Source organism: Primulina eburnea, chromosome 11, assembly GCF_022965805.1.
Source record: "Primulina eburnea isolate SZY01 chromosome 11, ASM2296580v1, whole genome shotgun sequence".
NCBI classification, from domain to species: domain Eukaryota; kingdom Viridiplantae; phylum Streptophyta; class Magnoliopsida; order Lamiales; family Gesneriaceae; genus Primulina; species Primulina eburnea.
In genome coordinates this window covers 17,460,341-17,485,611 of record NC_133111.1, presented here as the reverse complement: position 1 = coordinate 17,485,611, position 25,271 = coordinate 17,460,341, and positions in this window count along the sequence as shown.

Genomic DNA, 25,271 nt, shown 5'->3' with positions numbered 1-25,271 from the left:
CAGATAGGTGCTCCTGGTAGAGTGCACTGAACAACCCTCCATTAAGGACTTTCCAAGTGGTTCTCACTTATCGAGTGGAAACGTCCTAGTTTATGGTTGTACACCATTAGTCCTTATGACCGGGACAACATTGAGACTCTATGTGCTAGCATTGCACTTTGACTTGTTTACCGACTCTCAAGGGGTCATCAGGTGGCAAGGTTGGGTGTTCTGTCGAAACATATAGGAGTCGATGCATTATAGTCGGGGATTCACCGCTTACCTTCGGGTATGGATATCCTATGTGTTTTCATGTATATGTAGTGTGAAATCTCTGATCAGAGTATGGTGGTAATTATGAAAGGAGTTTCATAGATTACACCATCGATGCAACTACGGCATGACACATAGTATCGATTCATTGACAACTCTCGGTAAACCAATGGTTGTCGAATCGGTCGGGATATATGAGTTGAAGAAACCGTACTGTACGCTAACCATAATTGAATGGTTCTTGCAGGCACTATCATTTGATACCTAGGGAATCATGTAAGCGATGCTGCTAGGCGTTTAACATGATTGGTTGGGTACTATCAGACTTGAGTTCTGACGTTCTTGTTATCAAGGAGTTGATAAGTAAGAATGGAGCAATTGGGGTATGCTCATATAAGGACATGTTTAGTCCGAATCACATGGAGATGTGAACCCACGGCTAGTTGTATCAATGAACCATTGAGAGCCACACAAGTGCTGGCTTTCTAGATCCCGTTGAGAAGTAAAATTAGTTCAATGTGTTGAACGGCTTATAAAGGAGTTTATAAGCGTAAGGAAAATTAGAAGTATGACTTCTATAAAGGAAAAATTAGTTCAATGTGTTGAACGGCTTATAAAGGAGTTTATAAGCGTAAGGAAAAATTCGAAGTATGACTTCTATAAAGGAGAAACTAGTTCAATGTGTTGAACAACTTATAAATGAGTTTATAAGTGTAAGGAAAAATAGAAGTATGACTTCTATGAGAGAAATATAAATTTTAATTTATGGAAGTGTTCCTAAATTAAAATTTGGCCAAGTGAATAATGTATTTGAAAATTGTGATTTTCATAAACATTATTATGGACTAAATTAAATTAATTCAAATGTTGAATTAATTAAACACTAGTGGACCTAGTAGAGTCCAAATAATTAAATTAATTCAAGTGTTGAATTAATTAAATTATATTGAGTCATGTAGAGCTCAATTTAAATTAATTATTTAACTAGTGGGACTTGGGTAAATTCAAGTAATGTTTAATTAGTCTCAAATATGTTTGAGATAATTAAATTTAGTCCATGGTTTTTAATTTGTTAAAAACCCATATAATATATGCATGCATGGGAGGTGAAGGGTTGGAGACAACTTTTGCAACTATCAAGGCTTGGCATGCTACTTTTGTCTCTACTTTTTGCAAGACCAAGACAAGTCTCCATTCCCCCCATAGGAGCATGGTGTGGCCGAAACTTGCCAGAATAATTCTCTCAATTTTTCTCTCAATTTTTCTCTTCAAGTGTTGAGGAAGAAAAATACTTCTCTTTGAAAAATCCTTTTATTTTTCTAGTACAAAATAAGAGGGGTTCTAGTTTGCAAGTGGTGGGCCTAATTTGAAGGAAAGAAAGGAGTCCAAGGAAGCTTGTAGATCTTCATTCCATTCAAGAGTCAAGTTGTTTACAACTTGGTTGGAGCCATCATCAACCTTAAGAGGTTGATAGGTAACTATTTCTAAACACACTATGAATGTCATTTTGGTGTTTTATTGTACTTCCTACACAAACTCATGGTGGCCGAAATTTATATGCTAAAATCGAAAAATTTTGTGCTTCCGTTGCGTTTCCGGCCACTGTAACCGATCCCCTTTCAAGTGGTATCCGAGCTATGGTTACGTTTTTGTGTAGCAAATACAAGATATTATATTGAGATTGTTTTCTAACCGCATGAGAATGAAATTTGCAACAAAAATCAAGGCATGACAATGGGGAATTTCGGGCAGCATGTTGCTGCCCGAACCCCCCCTCTTTTAATAAAAAAAAAATTTTTGTTGCTGGAATCCGGCGACGGAGCTCTGGCGACGACGATGACGACTATGGTTTTCCAAAAGTGTTTTGGATTATCAAAGTGTCATGGACCTTGAGTTGTTGGACCATTGGATGGCTAACATAATTGTGAATTTTAAATGGGCCAAAATGTTTTTGGTGAAAAATAAGTTTTGGGCCCTTAAGTTTAAAATTACAAAAGTTGCAAACATTTTCTCATGAAATAAATATTTTAAGTTGGACTTTAAATATTTATAGTAAATGGTGATTTACAAGAAATTCGGTTATAAATAAATTAATTGGAAAGTAGATAAAGGTGTTTGTATACTTTGTTAATTTAGTTTATAATCGTGGCGGTTAGTGATTGGATCAAGATATATAATATTGGATCAATTAATTATTGTGATAATTAATTGATGGTGTATGATATGTGATATTATGCATGAAGAATTATCAAAAGCCCAAGCCCAATTTGCTAGGTGTATGCTAGGATATTTGATGTTGAATGATTGTAATAATTATCAATTTATAAAGTGGACTTGGTTTATGGCCCGTTCCCACCCCCGATGAGATGTATCCCTATTTGCCATGAATATTTATTTGTAAATATTAGTATAGTGGATGATCAAGATTGGATGGGGTGGCCATGATGATTATGAAGATCGAAGACATGTAAATATTGGAAGCTTATGTAATAGTTGCATTTGCATCCCATGCATTTCCCTAGGATTGGACCTAGGCCCGTGTTTAGCTCACACGGTCCGTTAGTATTGGGGCGATTGATCATCCTTGTTTATTTACTGTTTATAATATATGCATGATATGTTATAAATAATGAGTATGTGCGTTATTATTATGATAATAACAAAGTTGCATGAATCCGGCAAACATACGATCAAACATGGCGAGCTTTTAAATAAAATGAATGATGAGACCTTTTCAAAATTAAAAACCCTCGTTTTGAATTAGATTCAAAATTAAATATCAAGCCCGAAAAGGGTAATTATAAATTCGTTTATAATTTCCATGTCTTCCATCGACAAATGGGTGCATGACGAATCGCTACCCGTACTCGGGGCTCGGCTCATATTATTGGGGGGGCCCTTAGTAGCGGAAAGCTGTGACATCCATTTGACATGGTGATGTGAACTACGTGGAACTCCCATGACTTCGGCTCAGATAATTGAGGGAACTCATGGCGACCGTCCATTAAGGTTCAACATCGATGGGTAAGGCTTGACACGTAAAGATGAACGACGTCAATATTGGGTCCTAATCAAACGTGAGACAAAAGTTTACGTTAAGGGTTGCATTGTTATGCAATTGGAAACTACCTTTTAGGAATTGTGATTGGCTGATATTATTCGGGATCATAATTCACTAATTGGACCTTACGTACCTACTGAGAAAAGAAGTTTCCCGTTTTCACTAGACGGTAGTGAAAGATGTCAAAACAGTGGGAGTAAACATTTATAAAGTTAAAGTCCATACTTTATATCTTACTAAATATTTTAAAATAGTCATTAACATTTATCTGTTTACTTTTCAGTACTATTTGACAATGTCTTCAATTCGCAATCCGCTTTCCGCCATACTCGAAAAACATGTGTTAACCGGACCTAACTACCTCACTTGGCTAAGAAACCTGAAAATCGTCTTGAACTCGGAAAAGATTGCATATACACTGACTGAGTCGCCCCCTGATAAGGCTCCGACTGACTGCACTCCTGAGGAATTGCAGACCTACAAGGATTGGTGTGACCATGACTTGAAGACCAAGTGTTATATGCAGGATTCTATGAATGATGAGCTGCAGAGGCGTTTTGAGGGTGCAAAGAGTGCTGCTGACATTCATTTGCACCTCAAGGAGCTCTTTGGTGAGCAGACTCGGCCTCTTAGGCATGCTACCGTCAAAGAGCTAATCACTTTGCGCATGCGAGATGGGGCCTCGGTCAATGAGCATGGCCTAAAGTTGATTGGGCTCGTGGACAAGCTTGTTGGCATGGATTTGATGTTGCCTTCGGAGTTGACCACCGACGTGTTGCTGTTATCGCTGCCTAGCTCATTTTATCCTTTTTTTGTGAATTTCAATATGAACAAGATGGAGCCGACCCTTGAGGAGTTGGTGAACATGCTTGTGACTTTTGAGTCCACCATCAAGAAAGAGAAGTCGGTTCTTTATGTGGGTTCTTCATCTGGTACGAAGACCGATCCACGTGGGAAGAGGAAGAAGTGTAAGGCTCGAGATTATTAGTTTTCATTGAAGTACGACTTGGAGGATATGAGAATGCATGTCATAAGATGAATGTACAAAATATTTCATGTGTGAGAGGCCGCACCCGCGCTTAGAACAAGAGTGCACCCGCGGTCATAAATTATGGAACTTTTGACTGTGCTGCCGAAGCCACACCGCACCTGCGGTGCTAGGAGATACCGCACCCGCGGTGCATGGACAGAAAGTTGGCAAATTTTATTCGTAGCATCACCGCACCCGCGGTGTAAGAAGACCGCACCCGCGGTGACAAGACCGCACCCGCGGTCGCTATTTTCTGAAAATGTTAGGGTTGCCGAAACAAGAGCGTACCCGCGGTGCCGCAAAGACCGCACCCGTGGTGCTGCATGCGAGAAATCCACCATCTCTTCTTAACTTGACACATGGCATATATATATATACTTGGTGCATGACTCGGCCAGTTCTTCATTCCAGCAAGAGAGAACCGAGAAGTCCATGAAAGAGCTTTAAGTTTTCATAGTGTAAAAACTAGATTGTGCAAGATTTAGCTATCTGATTTCAAATCCGAGCTTAGATTATTGATCCTTGAAGTAAGAGCTTCAAAGTGATGTAAGTTTCCTTCAATTTCACTATGATTCAGATTTTATGGATTAGGGAAATTGTAATATGATGGTTATATTGTGTTCTTGACATAGTAAGCATTGTATATTCGCAAACGAATTGAAGAAATGGTATCGTTTGCATTTGTTATGATTTTCAGCATGTCTTGAATAAGAAAGATAGAGAATTCAGAAGAGATATGAGCTTAGGATGTATGGATCATTATGAATATGAATTGAGGTTATTGATTATTGATATATGATGCGATTTAGATTGATGAGTATCGAGAAACTACGTCGTTATGCCGTCGATTGTTACCGAGATTGAATATGGATTACATATGAATTGCTTGGGGTAGTATATTGATAGAATGCATCTCTACATTGCCATTTCAGATTTATCATACCTCACTTCGACATCGAGACCTCGACATCGATAAAGGTTTAGCAACAAGAAAGGTATAATGCATGTTTTGATTGGGGAGATACAACTCAAATGAGATCACATTTGAGTTTCCCAACCAAAATCACATACTAGATTTATTGTTTATCTTGAATTGTGATTGTGATTTGTTTATAGACTTGTATTCAAATCTTTTGAGATGATTATGCATTATTTACAGATTGTTGTGCATTGCATTTAAGATAGGGAGTCTTGACAGATCCGTCAAACTTCTAGATGTTCGGTGATATCACAGCTTAGGGGAAGATCATTCTCCTATTGTAGATGTGGATACAGATCAGGCTGGAGTCTAGGAATAAGACATACCGTCACCCCGATTGGGAGGGTAGGTGATAGATTGTCTTATTCACATCGGGATCCCTAGAGTTCTAGTCGAGTCGAGTCCAGACATGGTTGATTCGCATTGCATTGCATGTTTATATGGATGACATTCATTAAAGCATGTTTCATGTTTAGATTGATATATGCATGTACACATGTTTATACTGGGATTGTTCTCACCGGAGTTTCCGGCTGTTGTTATGTCTGTATGTGTGCATAACAATAGGTGGGGCAGGATCTGGGTCGAGACAGAAACGAGATTGATATAGCGTGGAGACTACAGGCGCAGCAGAGGACTAGTGGTTTTAGTAGACTTGGACTATTTGTATTTGCTTTACTGTATTAAACACTAGTTGGATGGATGTACTAGAACAAGATATGTTTGTATGTTTGTAAATTAAATAAAGACGTTACGTTTGTATATGCAACATTAGAATGAATGTTGAAAAGCGAAAATTTGACCCACTTTTTATATTAATGATTCATTTAATCCCAAAGAAAAGAGTTAGAGCCCGGGTCCCCACAACAGGTGGTATCAGAGCGATAGGTTCTGTAGACTGAGATAGAGTAGCATGAGCGGGGTAGATCGAGTTTCTTCCTTGCTTTATGATGTGCTAGCATGATTTATTGCATTCATTATTGCATGTGGTATGATTATCTGACTTGTATTACAGCATGTGTTAGTAAAGACTGAATCAGAACCGATTCTGGATCAGAGGTAAATGATCAGAGGAGGGCTGAGACAGTTGTATAGATGATATACTAATTTGTGGAATAGCAGATACATGCCTCCTAGAAGAGCAGCAGTGCCTCTACGACCCACAGCACCAGAATAGGGTAGCACATCCGGGGATCCAATGGACGTTACTGCTACACCCATGGAGACTCTGTTTAAACGATTCCAGTCTTTCCGACCACCTACCTTACGGGGTACCGAAAACGCAATCGAATGTGAAAGCTGGTTGGAAGATATCGAGATGTTGTTCGAGTCTCTAGAATACAGTGATGAGAAAAGAGTGAAACTCATTGGCCATCAACTGGAAGATGTGGCTAAGAATTGGTGGTTGAATATCAAAAGAGCATTGGAACAGCGTGGCACGGAGATTACATGGAAAGTGTGCAAGACAGAGTTTTATCAGCGATTCTTCCCTATATCCTACCGTAAAGATAAAGGCGCTGAATTTGCAAACTTGAGGCAAGGGCAACTGAACATTGAAGAGTACGTAGCTAAATTTTCTTCCTTGCTTCGCTTTGCACCTCATGTTTCAGGTAGTGATGAGGCCGTGGCAGATCAGTTCATAAACGGCTTAAATCCCGATATCTTTACGTTGGTAAATACTGGAAAACCAAACAATTTCGCTGAGGCATTGAACCGTGCCAAAGGAGCAGAAGCAGGATTGCTTAGGCAACGGAGTGTTCCGTATGTTGCCCCGAGTCCGAGACCGCCACTACCTCCAGCACAACCTCCTCCTAGATTTGATAGCGGCGGTAGTAGTAGCGGGCGAAAGGATCAGTTGAAAGCAAAAGGGAAGCAGTTCAAAAGACCTGGGAGCAGTTCGTCGAGCTCTAGTGGATCCAGACAGAGTGGTTTTGATCCGAATACAAGGTATACAGGTGTCTACTGCAATTCTTGTGGTGGCAGGCATGCCACAGAGCAGTGCCAGGGTGTAGTGGGCAGATGTAACATATGCAGGCAACATGGGCATTTCTCCAAAGTGTGTCCCCATAGAAGCTCACAGAGATTTCAAGGTGCAGGGTCATCTGCATCCGTAGCTCAGCCTGAGAGGCACGCTTCATCTGTTCACTCCTTTCAGCCACCACAGACATAGACGCAGCCCAGAGGCAGAGGTAGCCAGACCGTGAGCCAACCTCCTCGACAACAGGCTTAGGTTTTTGCATTGACAGAGGAACAAGCACAGGATGCCCCAGATGATGTCATAGCAGGTAACTGTTCCCTTTGCGGTTATCCTGCTTATATATTGATAGATACTGGTGCATCGCATACATTCATCTCAGAACGATTTGCATTATTGCATTCCTTGCCTGTCGAGTCAATGTCGGATGTAGTGTCTATTATTTCTCCGTTGGGAAGTGGTTTGATAGCGGTGACTACGGTTAGACATTGCATCTTACAATTTGAGGGTCATGAAATTGATCTAGATTGTATAGTACTTGGGTTAGATGATTTTGATTGCATTGTTGGGATTGACATGTTAACAAAGTACAGAGCCACCGTGGATTGTTTCCACAAGATTGTCAGATTCAGACCAGAAATGGCAGAAGAGTGGAAGTTCTACGGAAAGGGTTCCAGATCTCGGATTCCCTTGATTTCGGCTTTGACTATGAATAGATTGTTGCAGAAAGGCGCGGATGGTTTCCTTGTGTATGCTGTAGATGTACATAAATCGAGCCCGGCATTGGCAGATTTTCCAGTAGTACGGGAGTTTGTGGATGTGTTCCCAGATGAAATCCCAGGGTTACCTCTCTCTCGAGAGGTAGATTTTAGCATAGATCTTATGCCAGGTACTTTTCCTATATCCCGAGCTCCGTATAGGATGGCGCCTGTTGAACTGAAAGAACTGAAAGCACAGTTGGAAGATCTTCTAGCCAAGGGATATATCCGACCCAGTGTATCTCCTTGGGGCGCACCAGTGCTCTTTGTGCGGAAGAAAGATGGATCGATGCGATTGTGTATAGACTATCAGCAATTGAACGAAGCGACAGTGAAGAATAAATATCCATTGCCGCGCATCGACGATCTCTTTGATCAATTACAGGGATCTTCTGTTTATTCTAAGATTGATTTGCGATCCGGATATCATCAGCTCAGAGTTCGAGATGTGGATATACCGAAGACAGCATTTCGAGCCAGGTATGGGCATTACGAATTTATTGTCATGCCTTTTGGTTTAACAAATGCCCCAGCGGTGTTTATGAGCTTGATGAACAGAATCTTTCAGAGGTATTTAGATGATTTTGTAATTGTCTTTATTGATGACATTCTGGTGTATTCGAAGAACAGAAATGAGCATGTAGAGCATCTCAGAATTGTACTACAGACATTGAGAAATGAGAGGTTGTATGCTAAATTGTCTGTAGTATCCCGATGCCTAAATTGAGTAATTATTGGATTAATTATATTCTGCGAGTTCGGAAGGAACGAACCAGGATCGGACCGTCCGAAGAGGTTCGGATCGTCCGAAGTGGGTTCGGATGGACCGTTCGGTTCGGTGTCAGACCGAGTCTTGTCAACAGTAGACCGTGTCAGGGTTCGGATCGTCCGAAGAGGTTCGGATCGTCCGAAGACAGGTGGCTGGACACGTGGAAGACATGCAGAGTTCGGAACGTCCGAAGTGGATCGGATCGTCCGAAGTGCACAGGATCGGATCTTCCGAAGTGGATCGGATCGTCCGATCGTCGTCTATAAATAGAGGCGCGAGGCTTCACTTTTCAATTACCAATTCCGAGAGTTCCAGAGCGTTTTAGTCGTTTCTGATGGGTTTCTAGCTTTTCCCAAGGTTCGGGCACTAGCAGGGAGCTACTGGCTTTGTAGCGGAGCTGTGCTCTAGTTGGGAGCTAGCGGCATCAGTGGGCTGACTACGGACGCAGGTATGGTTCTAGGTTCCCTTGAGATTTGGAAGTATCTATTAGTCTAGTTAAGGCTTTTAGATGTGGTTTAGTGATATGGTATCACTTGGATTGTAGGCTTGATTCTAGGGCTGATTACTAGGATCTACTGGTTTGAGGTACGGAAGTACTATCCGAGATATCCTGGTTGAGTATGCTTTACTATGTGTTGCATGTTTATGTGTTGCATTATTATCTGACATATGATGCATGGTTTATTATGCGGCATTTGCATAATAATGTTGGGCCTGTTTATCTTTTGAGATAGCCTGTTCAGAGGGTGCTCAGCCCTCGGTTGTTGTGGATGGTTGGACCCCGTTGGCCGACGGTGGTCAGGATACCGGTATATCCACAGGTTTATGGTATGGGAGCCACCTCCTGGTGCGACGGCGCAGAGTGCTACATACCTTGACGTCATTTGCCTGAGCAGTTTTTCGTTATACCCAGACCCTGGTATCCAGTACATTTTGCATACATGCATGTCATAGTCTTGTATACTCATTCTTTCGGTACTGAGCGTTTTATGCTCACGTCCTCGGTTTATCTCTGTTTTGGACACCCTATTCGATGGGGCGGGTCTCAGGTTGGACGGTCCAGGAGGGAGAGGACAGGGAGCTAGCAGGGGTTGACCTGTAGTTGCTGGTATTTTATTCTTGGGATTTAGTTTGATTTGGTTGTTTTAGTATTCGTACTTGCTGATTCGATCGGGCTGTATATGTTGTTTTTCCGCTGTTTATCTGATTCAGTTTTATTAAGTTAATTGCATGCTTAAGTTCTGATTAGTAGGTGATTCTGGAACGGGTCACTACATTTATGGTATCAGAGCATGCATTAAGATTTTGGGATTTAGAACTGTTCTTTTGGGTCTAATCTCTGGTGACTTTTTGTAGAGATGTCTGGTTTTGACGACGATGCTAGTAGTCATGGCAGCGTGGGACGCTGGGGAGACCGCGACGATCGGGAGCGACGTCGAGAGCATCGGGAACGTCGTCCACACCGACGAGATGAGCCTCGGAGTTTCAGTATGCATAGGTTCTTGCAGATGGGGCCGAAACCTCTTTCGGGCGGCGAGACTCCGGATGTTGCGGAGAACTGGCTTGAGCGGATGGAGAGCTGTTTCAAGTCTTTCCAGTGCTCGGCGGAGCAGCAGATGGATACCCTTGATTTCTTGCTGGAGGGCGGTGCACGTAAGTGGTGGAGGTCTACCTCTGCACCGATAGTTCAGCGACAGGGCCGAGTTCTTTGGGCCGATTTCCGAGCTGCTTTCATGCTGCTTTACTTTCCGCCAGCTCTTCTGCAGACCAAGGCGATTGAGTTGATCAATCTGAAGCAGGGGAGTTTGTCTGTTGATGAGTATCAGCAGAAGTTCTTTGAGTTGCTCCCATATGTTCCGCACGTCAGTGACAATGCGGTGGCCAAGTATAATCATTTTCTTCAGGGCCTCAATCAGGAGATTTATGATCGGGTCGTGGTCTGTGATGATCCGACGTCGTATGAGGGCCTTGTGAACCGTTGTCGCCAGGCAGAGGGCAGTTTGCTGAGGGGTCGAGCCATGCAGTCTGCTCGTCCTACTAGTTCTTTGGGTCCCCGTGCCCAATCATTTAAGAAGGCTGGATCTACTTCTTCTTCCTCTGGATCTGGAGGAGTTCACCATTTTGGGAAGAAGAAGGGCCCGTGTCAGCATTGCGGGAAGGACCATCCGACAGAGCGTTGTCGCAGAGTTGCGGGTGCTTGTTTCAGGTGCGGTGAGATGGGCCACATGAAGAGAGATTGTCCACAGATGGGTGGAGGATCAGGATCTGGTTCTCAGGCTTCAGTTCATCAGAGGCCACAGCAGGGACAGTCTACTCAGGGCTCTAACCTCCGACCGCGTACTCAAGGGCAGGTCTTTGCTCTTAACCAGGATCAGGCTGCTGAGGAGAACGAGAGAGTTATTGCAGGTATTTGTAATTTATGTGGATTACCTGCTTACGTTCTCATTGATACTGGTGCATCGCATTCATTTATATCTGCGAGGTTTGCTAAGCGTCATGCTTTACCTTTCACTTCTTTGGACATTGTGGTATCTGTTTCCACACCGATGGGTCATTCGGTGTTAGCTAAACGTCTAGTGATGGGTTGTCCTCTAGAGATTGAGGGTAATATCTTAACTGCTAATTTGATGATTCTTGCGATGGAGGATTTTGATTGCATTCTGGGAATAGATGTGCTGACTGTGTATAGAGCTACTGTGGACTGTTACCAGAAGTTCGTGCAGTTTCGTCCAGTGGAGGGCGACAGTTGGTTTTTCTATGGAGAGGGAGCGCGACCCCCGATGCCTGTGGTTTCTGCTCTGAAAGCCTGTCGTGCCTTAGAGTCGGGCGGAGAAGGCTACCTTATCTATGCTATTGATTCGTCCGCAGACAGTGTCGGGGTCAGTGACATTCCAGTGGTTTTCGATTTTCCGGATGTTTTTCCCGAGGAGATTCCTGGTTTTCCTCCAGTTCGGGAAGTGGATTTCAGCATTGATTTAGTGCCAGGCACGGCACCAATCTCCAGAGCTCCTTATCGTTTAGCTCCATCAGAGATGCAAGAATTGAAACAGCAGTTGCAGGATCTTCTTGACAAGGGGTATATTCGACCCAGTGTGTCCCCGTGGGGAGCACCAGTTCTTTTTGTCAAAAAGAAGGATGGTTCTATGCGGCTCTGCATAGATTATCGGCAGTTGAATCGTGCTACGATAAAGAATAAGTATCCGTTGCCACGGATTGATGATTTATTTGATCAACTGCAAGGTACCTCTGTGTATTCCAAGATCGATTTAAGGTCTGGTTATCATCAACTTCGAGTTCATCAGGGAGATATATCAAAGACTGCATTCAGGACCCGGTATGGGCATTATGAGTTTCTGGTTATGCCTTTTGGGGTGACGAATGCACCAGCAGTTTTTATGGATCTGATGAATCGGGTATTTCGAGACTTCTTGGATAAATTTGTTGTGGTGTTCATAGATGATATCTTAATCTATTCGCGTGATCAGCGAGAACACGTACAACACTTGAGAATTATTTTACAGATACTTCGCGAGAATCAGCTTTATGCGAAGTTGAGTAAATGCGAGTTTTGGATTGACAGAGTTGTATTCCTTGGTCATGTTATTTCTAGCGAGGGAGTTTCAGTTGACCCGAGCAAGGTGGAGGCGGTATTGAACTGGTCGCGTCCGACGACAGTAGCCGAGATCCGCAGTTTTCTGGGATTGGCTGGGTATTATCGCCGCTTCATTGTCAACTTCTCTCAGATTGCTAAGCCACTTACTCAGCTCACTCGGAAAGATGTTTCATTTGAGTGGACATCAGAGTGCGAAGAGAGTTTCTTGGAGCTTCGCAGACGGTTGACATCTGCGCCTGTTTTGGCCTTACCGGCTGGATCTGGTGGTTTTAGTGTTTACACCGACGCCTCTTTGCAGGGTCTAGGGTGTGTTTTGATGCAGAATGAGCATGTGATTGCTTATGCGTCGAGGCAGTTGAAGCCTCATGAGGAGAACTATCCTGTTCATGATCTGGAATTAGCAGCGATCGTTTTTGCTTTGAAAATCTGGCGCCATTATCTGTATGGTGAGCGATTTGAGATTTTCACCGATCATAAGAGTTTGAAGTATCTGTTCACTCAGGCAGAGTTGAACATGCGTCAGCGTCGCTGGATGGATCTACTCAAGGATTATGATTGTGAGATCAAGTATCATCCAGGATCTGCGAATCTCACGGCTGATGCTCTTAGTCGCAAGGTGAGATTGTCTGCTCTTCAGACTTGTGCTGTATCTGGGATTATTCAGGATTTCTGTTCGATGGGATTCAATTATAAGCATCGGAAGGGATCAGAGAGTATCCGTGTGGCTACTATTTTGTCTGAACCAGTGTTGTACTCTCGGATTAGAGATGCTCAGATGTCTGATTCTAAGGTTCAGAAATTAGCTCGGTTGGCTGATGGAGATAATACTTCTGGTTTCCACTATCAGTCTCAGGGTCTTTTGTGCTTATCTGGTCGTGTTGTTGTACCGGAGGATGACACTTTGAGGGAGGAGATTTTGTCCCAGGCTCATCGTAGCAAGTTGAGTGTTCATCCGGGGAGCAACAAGATGTATAAAGATTTAAGGACTCGATTTTGGTGGAAAGGTATGAAACGCAATGTTTATCAGTATGTCTCCAAGTGCCTGGTCTGTCAGCAGGTAAAGGCAGAGTATCGACGACCTGGAGGTTTGTTGCAGAATCTTCCTATTCCGGAGTGGAAGTGGGAGCATATCACGATGGACTTCGTGACTCACTTGCCTATGTCTGTGGGGAATAGAGATGCTATCTGGGTTGTAGTAGATCGGCTTACCAAGTCTGCCCATTTTCTTCCGTATAACAGAGATTTCACTTTCGATCGGATGGCACGGTTGTACATTCAGGAGATTGTACGGTTTCATGGTGTGCCTGTGAGTATCGTTAGTGACAGAGATCCTCGATTTACGTCTAGATTTTGGGGTAGCTTTCAGCAAGCTTTGGGCACTACTTTGAGTTTGAGTACTGCGTATCACCCAGAGACTGACGGACAGTCAGAGAGGACTATTCGTACGCTTGAGGATATGTTGAGGTCTTGTGTGATGGATTTCGGGCCAGCTTGGCAGGATCATTTGCCACTGATAGAGTTTGCATACAACAACAGCTTTCATAGGAGTATTGGTATGTCTCCGTTTGAAGCGTTGTATGGTCGACGTTGTCGTACTCCTCTGTTCTGGGAGGAAGTCGGAGAACGACAGGTCGAGGGTCCAGAATTGATTCAGCAGGCCAAGGATAAAGTTCTTGTGATCAAGCAGCGGATTAAGACTGCTCAGGATCGACAAGCGAGTTATGCGAACACCAAGTGCAGGCCTCTTCATTTTGATGCAGGCGAGAAAGTGTTTCTCAAGGTATCACCTTTTCGGAGGATTCTGAGATTTGGACTCAAGGGTAAGCTATCTCCGAGATTCATTGGTCCTTTTGAGATCTTGGAATGTGTGGGAGATTTGGCCTACAGATTAGCCTTGCCACCGTATCTGTCTAGTGTTCACAATGTGTTTCATGTGTCCTTGTTGAGACGATACGTAGCGGATGAGTCCCATGTTTTGCATCCGACAGAAGTTCAGTTGAATCCGGATTTGTCTTTTGTAGAAAGACCGGTTTCGATCTTAGACCGGAAGGATAAGGTACTGCGGAATAAGACTATTCCTCTTGTCTTAGTGCAGTGGCAGCGCCGAGGTACTGAAGAAGCTACTTGGGAACTAGAGAGTCGCATGCGGTCAGAGCATCCTGAGTTGTTCTAGTTGTAGCATTTTCAGTTATGATTGTAATTTCAGTTGGGCTTTCAATTTGTAATTCATTCTTGAGATGAATGTATTGATTGTTCAGAATTGTTATTCTTCAGACTCGATTTCGCGGACGAAATCCTTTTTAGAGGGGGAGAATGTAGTATCCCGATGCCTAAATTGAGTAATTATTGGATTAATTATATTCTGCGAGTTCGGAAGGAACGAACCAGGATCGGACCGTCCGAAGAGGTTCGGATCGTCCGAAGTGGGTTCGGATGGACCGTTCGGTTCGGTGTCAGACCGAGTCTTGTCAACAGTAGACCGTGTCAGGGTTAGGATCGTCCGAAGAGGTTCGGATCGTCCGAAGACAGGTGGCTGGACACGTGGAAGACATGCAGAGTTCGGAACGTCCGAAGTGGATCCGTCCGAAGTGCACAGGATCGGATCTTCCGAAGTGGATCGGATCGTCCGATCGTCGTCTATAAATAGAGGCGCGAGGCTTCACTTTTCAATTACCAATTCCGAGAGTTCCAGAGCGTTTTAGTCGTTTCTGATGGGTTTCTAGCTTTTCCCGAGGTTCGGGCACTAGCAGGGAGCTACTGGCTTTGTAGCGGAGCTGTGCTCTAGTTGTGGATGGTTGGACCCCGTTGGCCGACGGTGGTCAGGATACCGGTATATCCACAGGTTTATGGTATGGGAGCCACCTCCTGGTGCGACGGCGCAGAGTGCTACATACCTTGACGTCATTTGCCTGAGCAGTTTTTCGTTATACCCAGACCCTGGTATCCAGTACATTTTGCATACATGCATGTCATAGTCTTGTATACTCATTCTTTCGGTACTGAGCGTTTTATGCTCACGTCCTCGGTTTATCTCTGTTTTGGACACCCTATTCGATGGGGCGGGTCTCAGGTTGGACGGTCCAGGAGGGAGAGGACAGGGAGCTAGCAGGGGTTGACCTGTAGTTGCTGGTATTTTATTCTTGGGATTTAGTTTGATTTGGTTGTTTTAGTATTCGTACTTGCTGATTCGATCGGGCTGTATATGTTGTTTTTCCGCTGTTTATCTGATTCAGTTTTATTAAGTTAATTGCATGCTTAAGTTCTGATTAGTAGGTGATTCTGGAACGGGTCACTACATTGTCAAAATGTGAATTTTGGTTGAATCGAGTTGTCTTTTTGGGACATATCATATCTGGAGAGGGTATTGCTGTAGATCCAAGTAAAGTGGAAGCTGTGATTAGCTGGCCGAGACCGACTTCTGTGCCAGAGATACGCAGTTTCATGGGTCTAGCAGGATACTACCGGCGATTTATTAAAGATTTCTCCAGTATTGCAAAACCAATCACTCAATTGACGCAAAAGAATGCACCATTTATATGGTCTGAGGATTGTGAGTCTAGCTTCGTGGAATTGAAGAAGAAGCTGACCAGTGCTCCAGTACTGACGATACCTTCAGGTACAGGTGATTTCGTTGTATATTGTGATGCCTCTCACAGAGGTTTGGGATGTGTTCTTATGCAGCGAGGTCATGTGGTCGCATACGCCTCGAGACAATTGAAGCCACATGAAGTTCGGTACCCCATTCACGATCTTGAACTGGCGGCTATCGTATTTGCATTAAAGATCTGGCGTCACTATCTCTACGGCGAGAAATTTGAGATTTACTCCGATCACAAAAGCCTGAAGTATCTATTTTCCCAATCAGAACTGAACATGAGACAGCGTAGATGGCTTGATCTACTGAAAGACTTTGATTGCGAGATCAAATACTATCCAGGGAAGTCAAATGCGGCAGCGGACGCCTTGAGTCAAAAGGTTTGTTCCCTATCCTTATCGACGATAGGTGTTACAAAGTTAGTTGAAACTTGCTGTTTGTCCAAATTAGAATTTGATACAGATAGTAGGCCACTACGACTTGCTACCATTCATGTTGAACCCGATTTGATTTGGAGGATTAAAGAAGCGCAAAGAACAGATCAGAATGTGCAGAAATCGATTCAGATGGTCAGATCAGGGCATGTATCAGAATATCAGGTGCGTGATCATGTGCTGTATGTGAAAAACTGCCTTGTTGTGCCAGATGTTTCAGATTTGAGACATAAGATTCTATCAGAAGCACACTGTAGTCGGTTCAGCATTCATCCTGGTGGCCGAAAGATGTACAACGACTTGAAGACACTGTTCTGGTGGAAGCATATGAAGTCAGATATCGCCGAATTTGTGTCAAAATGCTTAAATTGCCAACAGGTGAAGGCCGAGAGGAAGAAGCCCGGAGGGTTACTTCAGAATTTAGCTATTCCAGAATGGAAATGGGATCACATTTCCATGGATTTCGTGACGAATTTACCTCGATCATCTAAAGGCTGTCATGCAATTTGGGTCATTATTGACAGACTGACCAAATCAGCATGCTTCATTCCGTACAAAATGACTTATCGACATGATCAGATGGCGGAGATATATGTCCGAGAGGTAGTTAGATTACATGGTGTGCCGAAGTCTATCGTATCAGATCGTGATCCACGATTCACTTCACACTTCTTGCACAGTTTATAGCAGGCCTTAGGTACGACATTACACCTGAGTACTGCTTATCATCCTCAGACAGACGGACAGTCAGAGCGGACTATCCAGACTTTAGAGGATATGTTGAGAGCCGTAGTGCTAGATTTTGGCACTAGTTGGCAAGATTCTCTACCTCTTTGCGAATTCTCTTACAATAATAGCTACCAGACGAGCATTGAGATGGCACCGTTTGAAGCTTTATATGGTAAGAAGTGCAGATCTCCGCTATACTGGGATGACGTTTGAGAGGTACCAGAACTTGGGCCAGATATGATTCGTGACATGACTGAGAAGGTGAAAGTCATTCAGAAGAGAATGAAGACGGCACAAGATAGGCAAGCCAAATACGCCAATGTCAGACGTAGACCGTTGGTATTCGAGCAAGGAGACCGAGTATTTCTAAAGATTTCCCCATTCAGAGGCGTTGTCAGATTTGGTAAGCGTGGGAAGTTGTCTCCTAGATACGTCGGTCCTTACGAGATCTTAGAAAAGATTGGTGACCGAGCCTATCGACTTGCTCTTCCTCCTTCGTTATCCGGGATACATGATGTCTTTCATGTGTCAATGTTGCGTAAGTATATGCCAGATATTTCTCATGTCATTCAGCCTGACGAAGCTGAACTTGATCAGACCTTGAGCTACGTTGAACAACCGATACAGATTCTTGATCGGAAAGAAAAGAAGCTCAGAACGAAGATTATTCCACTTGTGAAAGTTCAATGGAGTCGTCACGGTGCTGAAGAAGCGACATGGGAGACAGAAGCCGACATGCGACAGAAACACCCCGAGTTATTTCAATGATGTAAGTATTGATCTAACTTTGATGTTATTACTTTTGATGCTTGCACTGATAGAATGATGTGCGATTTCGAGGACGAAATCATTTCTTAGAGGGGGAGAAATGTAAGGCTCGAGATTATTAGTTTTCATTGAAGTACGACTCGGAGGATATGAGAATGCATGTCATAAGATGAAAGTACAAAATATTTCATGTGTGAGAGGCCGCACCCGCGCTTAGAACAAGAGTGCACCCGCGGTCATAAATTATGGAACTTTTGACTGTGCTGCCGAAGCCACACCGCACCTGCGGTGCTAGGAGATACCGCACCCGCGGTGCATGGATAGAAAGTTGGCAAATTTTATTCGTAGCATCACCGCACCCGCGGTACCCCGCGGTCGCTATTTTCTGAAAATGTTAGGGTTGCCGAAACAAGAGCGTACCCGCGGTGCCGCAGAGACCGCACCCGCGGTGCTGCATGCGAGAAATCCACCATCTCTTCTTAACTTGACACATGGCATATATATATATACTTGGTGCATGACTCGGCCAGTTCTTCATTCCAGCAAGAGAGAACCGAGAAGTCCATGAAAGAGCTTTAAGTTTTCATAGTGTAAAAACTAGATTGTGCAAGATTTAGCTATCTGATTTCAAATCCGAGCTTAGATTATTGATCCTTGAAGTAAGAGCTTCAAAGTGATGTAAGTTTCCTTCAATTTCACTATGATTCAGATTTTATGGATTAGGGAAATTGTAATATGATGGTTATATTGTGTTCTTGACATAGTAAGCATTGTATATTCGCAAACGAATTGAAGAAATGGTATCGTTTGCATTTGTTATGATTTTCAGCATGTCTTGAATAAGAAAGATAGAGAATTCAGAAGAGATATGAGCTTAGGATGTATGGATCATTATGAATATGAATTGAGGTTATTGATTATTGATATATGATGCGATTTAGATTGATGAGTATCGAGAAACTACGTCGTTATGCCGTCGATTGTTACCGAGATTGAATATGGATTACATATGAATTGCTTTGGGTTGTATATTGATAGAATGCATCTCTACATTGCCATTTCAGATTTATCATACCTCACTTCGACATCGAGACCTCGACATCGATAAAGGTTTAGCAACAAGAAAGGTATAATGCATGTTTTGATTGGGGAGATACAACTCAAATGAGATCACATTTGAGTTTCCCAACCAAAATCACATACTAGATTTATTGTTTATCTTGAATTGTGATTGTGATTTGTTTATAGACTTGTATTCAAATCTTTTGAGATGATTATGCATTATTTACAGATTGTTGTGCATTGCATTTAAGATAGGGAGTCTTGACAGATCCGTCAAACTTCTAGATGTTCGGTAATATCACAGCTTAGGGGAAGATCATTCTCCTATTGTAGATGTGGATACAGATCAGGCCGAAGTCTAGGAATAAGACATATCGTCACCCCGATTGGGAGGGTAGGTGATAGATTGTCTTATTCACACCGGGATCCCTAGAGTTCTAGTCGAGTCAAGTCCAGACATGGTTGATTGGCATTGCATTGCATGTTTATATGGATGACATTCATTAAAGCATGTTTCATGTTTAGATTGATATATGCATGTACACATGTTTATACTGGGATTGTTCTCACCGGAGTTTCCGGCTGTTGTTATGTCTGTATGTGTGCATAACAATAGGTGGGGCAGGATCTGGGTCGAGACAGAAACGAGATTGATATAGCGTGGAGACTACGGGCGCAGCAGAGGACTAGTGGTTTTAGTAGACTTGGACTATTTGTATTTGCTTTACTGTATTAAACACTAGTTGGATGGATGTACTAGAACAAGATATGTTTGTATGTTTGTAAATTAAATAAAGACGTTACGTTTGTATATGCAAAATTATAATGAATGTTGAAAAGCGAAAAATTTGACCCACTTTTTATATTAATGATCCATTTAATCCCAAAGAAAAGAGTTAGAGCCCGGGTCCCCACAAGAAGCGTTCTTTCCAACGTCCCAAGAAGAACGTGCCCTTAAAGAGGCAATCTCCGAGTCCCGTTGTGGTAGCCACACCAGTGAAGGCTAACAAGACTGTTGACGTTTGTCATTACTGCAAGAAGCCTGGACATTGATGGCGTAACTGCAGGGAATATCTTGCCCAAAAGGGTTCTGGAAACGGTATGTTCTATATAGAAGTAAACATTTCAATTAACTCTACTTCTTGGGTATTGGATACCGGCTGTGGCTCACATCTCTGTAATGATTTGCAGGTGATGGGAAGAAGTAGAAGGATTAGAAAAGGTGAGACCTTTTTGAGGATGGGCAATGGAGCAAGGGTTGCTGCCAAGGCTGTAGGAGATGTTTACTTGCTTTTGAACAATGATTTTAAGTTAATTTTGAGAGATGTTTTTTTTGTACCCGACTTGGTGAAAAACATTATTTCCATTTCTATGTTGGACAAAGATGGATTTTCTTGTTTATTTAGCGAAGGTGTTTGCAACATTTACAAGAATGAATGTTTAGTTGGTACCGGGGAACTTGAAAACGATCTCTATAACTTAAAATTGAAAGATATTCCACTAAACAATGTCCAAGAGATAACAACAACAAACAAGAGAAAACAAGATACTCTAAATTTGGCACAATTATGGCATGCTCGATTAGGACATATTTCCTTAAGAAGGATGAACAAGCTAGTGGGAGTTGGCATGTTTGATATGTCTGATATTAATGCTCTCACGACTGGTGAATCCTGTCTAAAAGGAAAGATGACCAAAATTCCATTTAAGAGCCATGTGGAGCGAGCCAAAGGGTTATTGGATTTGATCCATACCGATGTGTGCGGTCCGCTTAGCATCACCACTAAGCATGGACATGCCTACTTCATCACCTTTACCGATGATTTCTCGAGGTACCGGTATGTGTATTTGATGAAATACAAATCTGAAGCTTTTGAAAGGTTCAAAGAATTCAGAAGTGAAGTAGAGAATCAGTTGGGACGAAGCATCAAGACACTTCGATCGGATCGAGGTGGTGAGTACTTGAGTGCTGAGTTCCAAGAGTATCTAAGGGAGAATGGGATTCTCTCGCAGTGGACTCCGCCCGCTACACCACAGTTGAATGGTGTTTCGGAGCGTCGTAACCGGACTTTGATGGACATGGTTCGGTCTATGATGGGGTTCACGGATTTGCCGCCATCCTTTTGGGGATATGCGCTTGAAACTGCGGCACTGTTGTTGAACAATGTCCATACAAAAGCAGTTGATAAGACACCATATGAGATATGGATGTGTAAGCCACCCAAATATTCATATTTTAGAATATGGGGGTGCCCTGCTTATGTGAAGCAGGTAGTGGGAGATAAATTGGACTGTCGATCCATTTTATGTTACTTTGTGGGATATCCAAGGAATTCAGCTGGATATTATTTCTATCATCCCCAAGAAACAAAGGTGTTTATTTCTAGGAATGCAACCTTTTTGGAAAGGGAATTTCTATTGAATAGAAAAGGAGAGATGATAGAAATCAAAGAAGTTCGAGAGACACCCACAATTGTAGAACCCACACCCGAAGAGCCAAGGGAGGAGATACAAGCTCTTGAAGATCCGAGAGAGTCTCGAGACCACCTATGAGGTATGGTCTGCTTCTTGAAGAGGGCCATGATGAGCCTAACCTTGGATGTGATCCAAGGACCTTCAAGGAAGCGTTATCTGATGCCGATTCATCCAAGTGGCTTGAAGCAATGGAATCTGAGATGAATTCCATGTATTCGAACCAAGTGTGGAATCTTGTGGATCCACCTGAGGGAACTGTTCCCATAGGGTGTAAATGGATTTACAAGAGGAAACTTGGGGCGGATGGGAAGGTATTGACCTTCAAGGCGCGATTGGTGGCAAAAGGATATACTCAAAGACAAGGAGTTGACTTTGAGGAAACCTTTTCCCCAGTCGCAATGTTCATGTAGTATCCCGATGCCTAATTTGAGTTAATTATTGGATTAATTGTATTTCGGTGGGATCGGAAGGACCGAACCGGGTTCGGATCGTCCGAAGTTGGTTCGGATCGTCCGAAGTGGGTTCGGATCGTCCGTTCTGTTCGGAGTCAGACGAGTCATGTCATGTCAGAGTTCGGATCGTCCGATCAGGGTTCGGATCGTCCGAAGACAGGTGGCTGGACACGTGGAAGACATGCAATGTTCGGATCGTCCGAAGTGGATCGGATCGTCCGAAGTGTACCGGATCGGAGCGTCCGAAGTGGATCGGATCGTCCGATCGTTGTCTATAAATAGAAGCGCGAGGCTTCACTTTTCACTCGCCAATTCCGAGAGTTCCAGAGCGTTTTAGTCGTTTCTGATGGGTTTCTAGTCTTTTCCCGAGGTTCGGGCACTAGCGGGGAGCTACTGGTTTTGTAGCGGAGCTGTGCTCTAGTTGGGGGCTAGCGGCATCAGTGGGCTGACTACGGACGCAGGTATAGTTCTGGGTTCCCTTTGAGATTTGGGAGTATCTATTAGTCTAGTTAAGGCTTTTAGATGTGGTTTAGTGATATGGTATCACTTGGATTGTAGGCTTGATTCTAGGGCTGATTGCTAGGATCTACTGGTTTGAGGTACGAAAGTACTATCCGAGATAGCAGGATTGAGTATGCTTTACTATGTGTTGCATGTTTATATGTTGCATTATTATCTGTCATAATGATGCATGGTTTATTATGCGGCATTTGCATAATCATGTTGAGCCTGATTATCTTTGAGATAGCCTGTTGAGAGGGTGCTCAGCCCTCGTTTGTTGTGGATGGTTGGACCCCGTTGGCCGACGGTGGTCAGGTCACCGGTATATCCACAGGTTTATTTTGGTATGGGAGCCACCTCCTGGTGCGACGGCGCAGAGTGCTACATACCTTGACGTCATTTGTCTGAGCAGTATTTCGTTATACCCAGATCCTGGTATCCAGTACATTTTGCATACATGCATGTCATAGTCTTGTATACTCATGCTTTCGGTACTGAGCGTTTTATGCTCACGTCCTCGGTTTATCTCTATTTTGGACACCCTATTCGATGGGGCAGGTCTCAGGTTAGACGGTCCAGGAGGGAGTGGACAGGGAGCTGGCAGAGGTTGACCTGTAGTTGTTGGTATTTGTTCTTGGAATTTAGTTCGATCTGGTTGTTTAAGTATTTTGTACTTACAGATTCGATTGGGTTGTATTACTGTTTTTCCGCTGTTTACCTGATTCAGTTTTAAATGTTAATTTTGCATGCTTAAGTTCTGATTAGTAGGTGATTCTGGAACGGGTCACTACATTTATGGTATCAGAGCATGCATTAAGATTTTGGGATTTAGAACTGTTCTTTTGGGTTTAATCTCTGGTAACTTTTGTAGCTAAGAGATGTCTGGTTTTGACGACGATGCTAGTAGTCATGGCAGCGTTGGACGCTGGGGAGACCGCGACGATCGGGAACGTCGTCGAGAGCATCGAGAACGTCGTCAACACCGTCGTGATGAGCCTCGGAGTTTTAGTATGCATCGGTTCTTGCAGATGGGGCCGAAACCTCTTTCAGGCGGTGAGACCCCGGATGTTGCGGAGAACTGGCTCGAGAGGATGGAGAGCTGCTTCAAGACTTTTCAGTGCTCGGCGGAGCAGCAGATTGATACCCTTGATTTCTTGCTGGAGGGTGGTGCGCGCAAGTGGTGGAGGTCTACCTCTGCACCGATAGTTCAGCGACAGGGTCGAGTTCTTTGGGCCGATTTCCGAGCCGCTTTCATGTTGCTTTACTTTCCGCCAGCTCTTCTGCAGACCAAGGCGATTGAGCTGATCAATCTGAAGCAGGGAAGTTTGTCTGTTGATGAGTATCAGCAGAAGTTCTTTGAGTTGCTTCCATATGTTCCGCATGTCAGTGACAATGCTAGTGCCAAGTATAACCATTTTCTTCAGGGCCTCAATCAGGAGATTTATGATCGGGTTGTTGTCTGCGATGATCCGACATCGTATGAGGGCCTTGTAAATCGTTGTCGCCAGGCTGAGGGCAGTTTGTTGAGAGGTCGAGCCATGCAGTCTGCTCGTCCTACTAGTTCTTTGGGTCCCCGCGCCCAAGCATTTAAGAAGGCTGGATCTACTTCTTCTTCCTCTGGATCTGGAGGAGTTCACCATTTTGGGAAGAAGAGGGGCCCGTGTCAGCACTGCGGGAAGGATCACCCGACGGAGCGTTGTCGCAGGGTTGCGGGTGCTTGTTACAAGTGCGGTAAGATGGGCCACATGAAGAGAGATTGTCCACAGACGGGCGGAGGATCAGGATCTGGTTCTCAGGCTTCAGTTCATCAGAGGCCACAGCAGGGACAGTCTACTCAGGGTTCTAACCTCCGACCGCGTACTCAAGGGCAGGTCTTTGCTCTTAACCAGGATCAGGCAGCTGAGGAGAACGAGAGAGTTATCGCAGGTGTGTTTTAATTATGTGGATTACCTGCTTACGTTCTCATTGATACTGGTGCATCGCATTCATTCATATCGGCGAGATTTGCTAAGCGTCATGCATTACCTTTCACTTCTTTGGACGTTATGGTATCTGTTTCCACACCGATGGGTCATTCGGTGCTAGCTAAACGTCTAGTTTTGGGTTGTCCTCTAGAGTTTGAGGGTAATGTTTTAACTGCTAATTTGATGATTCTTGCGATGGAGGATTTTGATTGCATTCTGGGAATAGATGTGCTGACTGTGTTTAGAGCTACTGTGGACTGTTATCAGAAGTTTGTGCAGTTTCGTCCAGTTGAGGGCGACAGTTGGTTTTTCTATGGAGAGGGAGCGCGACCCCCGATGCCTGTGGTTTCTGCTCTGAAAGCCTGTCGTGCTTTAGAGTCGGGCGGGGAAGGCTACCTTATCTATGCTATTGATTCGTCCGCAGGTAGTATCGGTGACGGTGACATTCCAGTGGTTTGCGATTTTCCGGATGTTTTTCCCGAGGAGATTCCTGGTTTTCCTCCTGTTCGGGAAGTAGATTTCGGCATTGATTTAGTGCCAGGCACGGCACCAATCTCTAGAGCTCCTTATCGTTTAGCTCCATCGGAGATGCAAGAATTGAAACAGCAGTTGCAGGATCTTCTTGACAAGGGGTATATTCGACCCAGTGTGTCCCCGTGGGGAGCACCAGTTCTTTTTGTCAAAAAGAAGGATGGTTCTATGCGGCTCTGCATAGATTATCGGCAGTTGAATCGTGCGACGATAAAGAATAAGTATCCGTTGCCACGGATTGATGATTTATTTGATCAACTGCAAGGTACCTCTGTGTATTCCAAGATTGATTTAAGGTCTGGTTATCATCAGCTTCGAGTTCA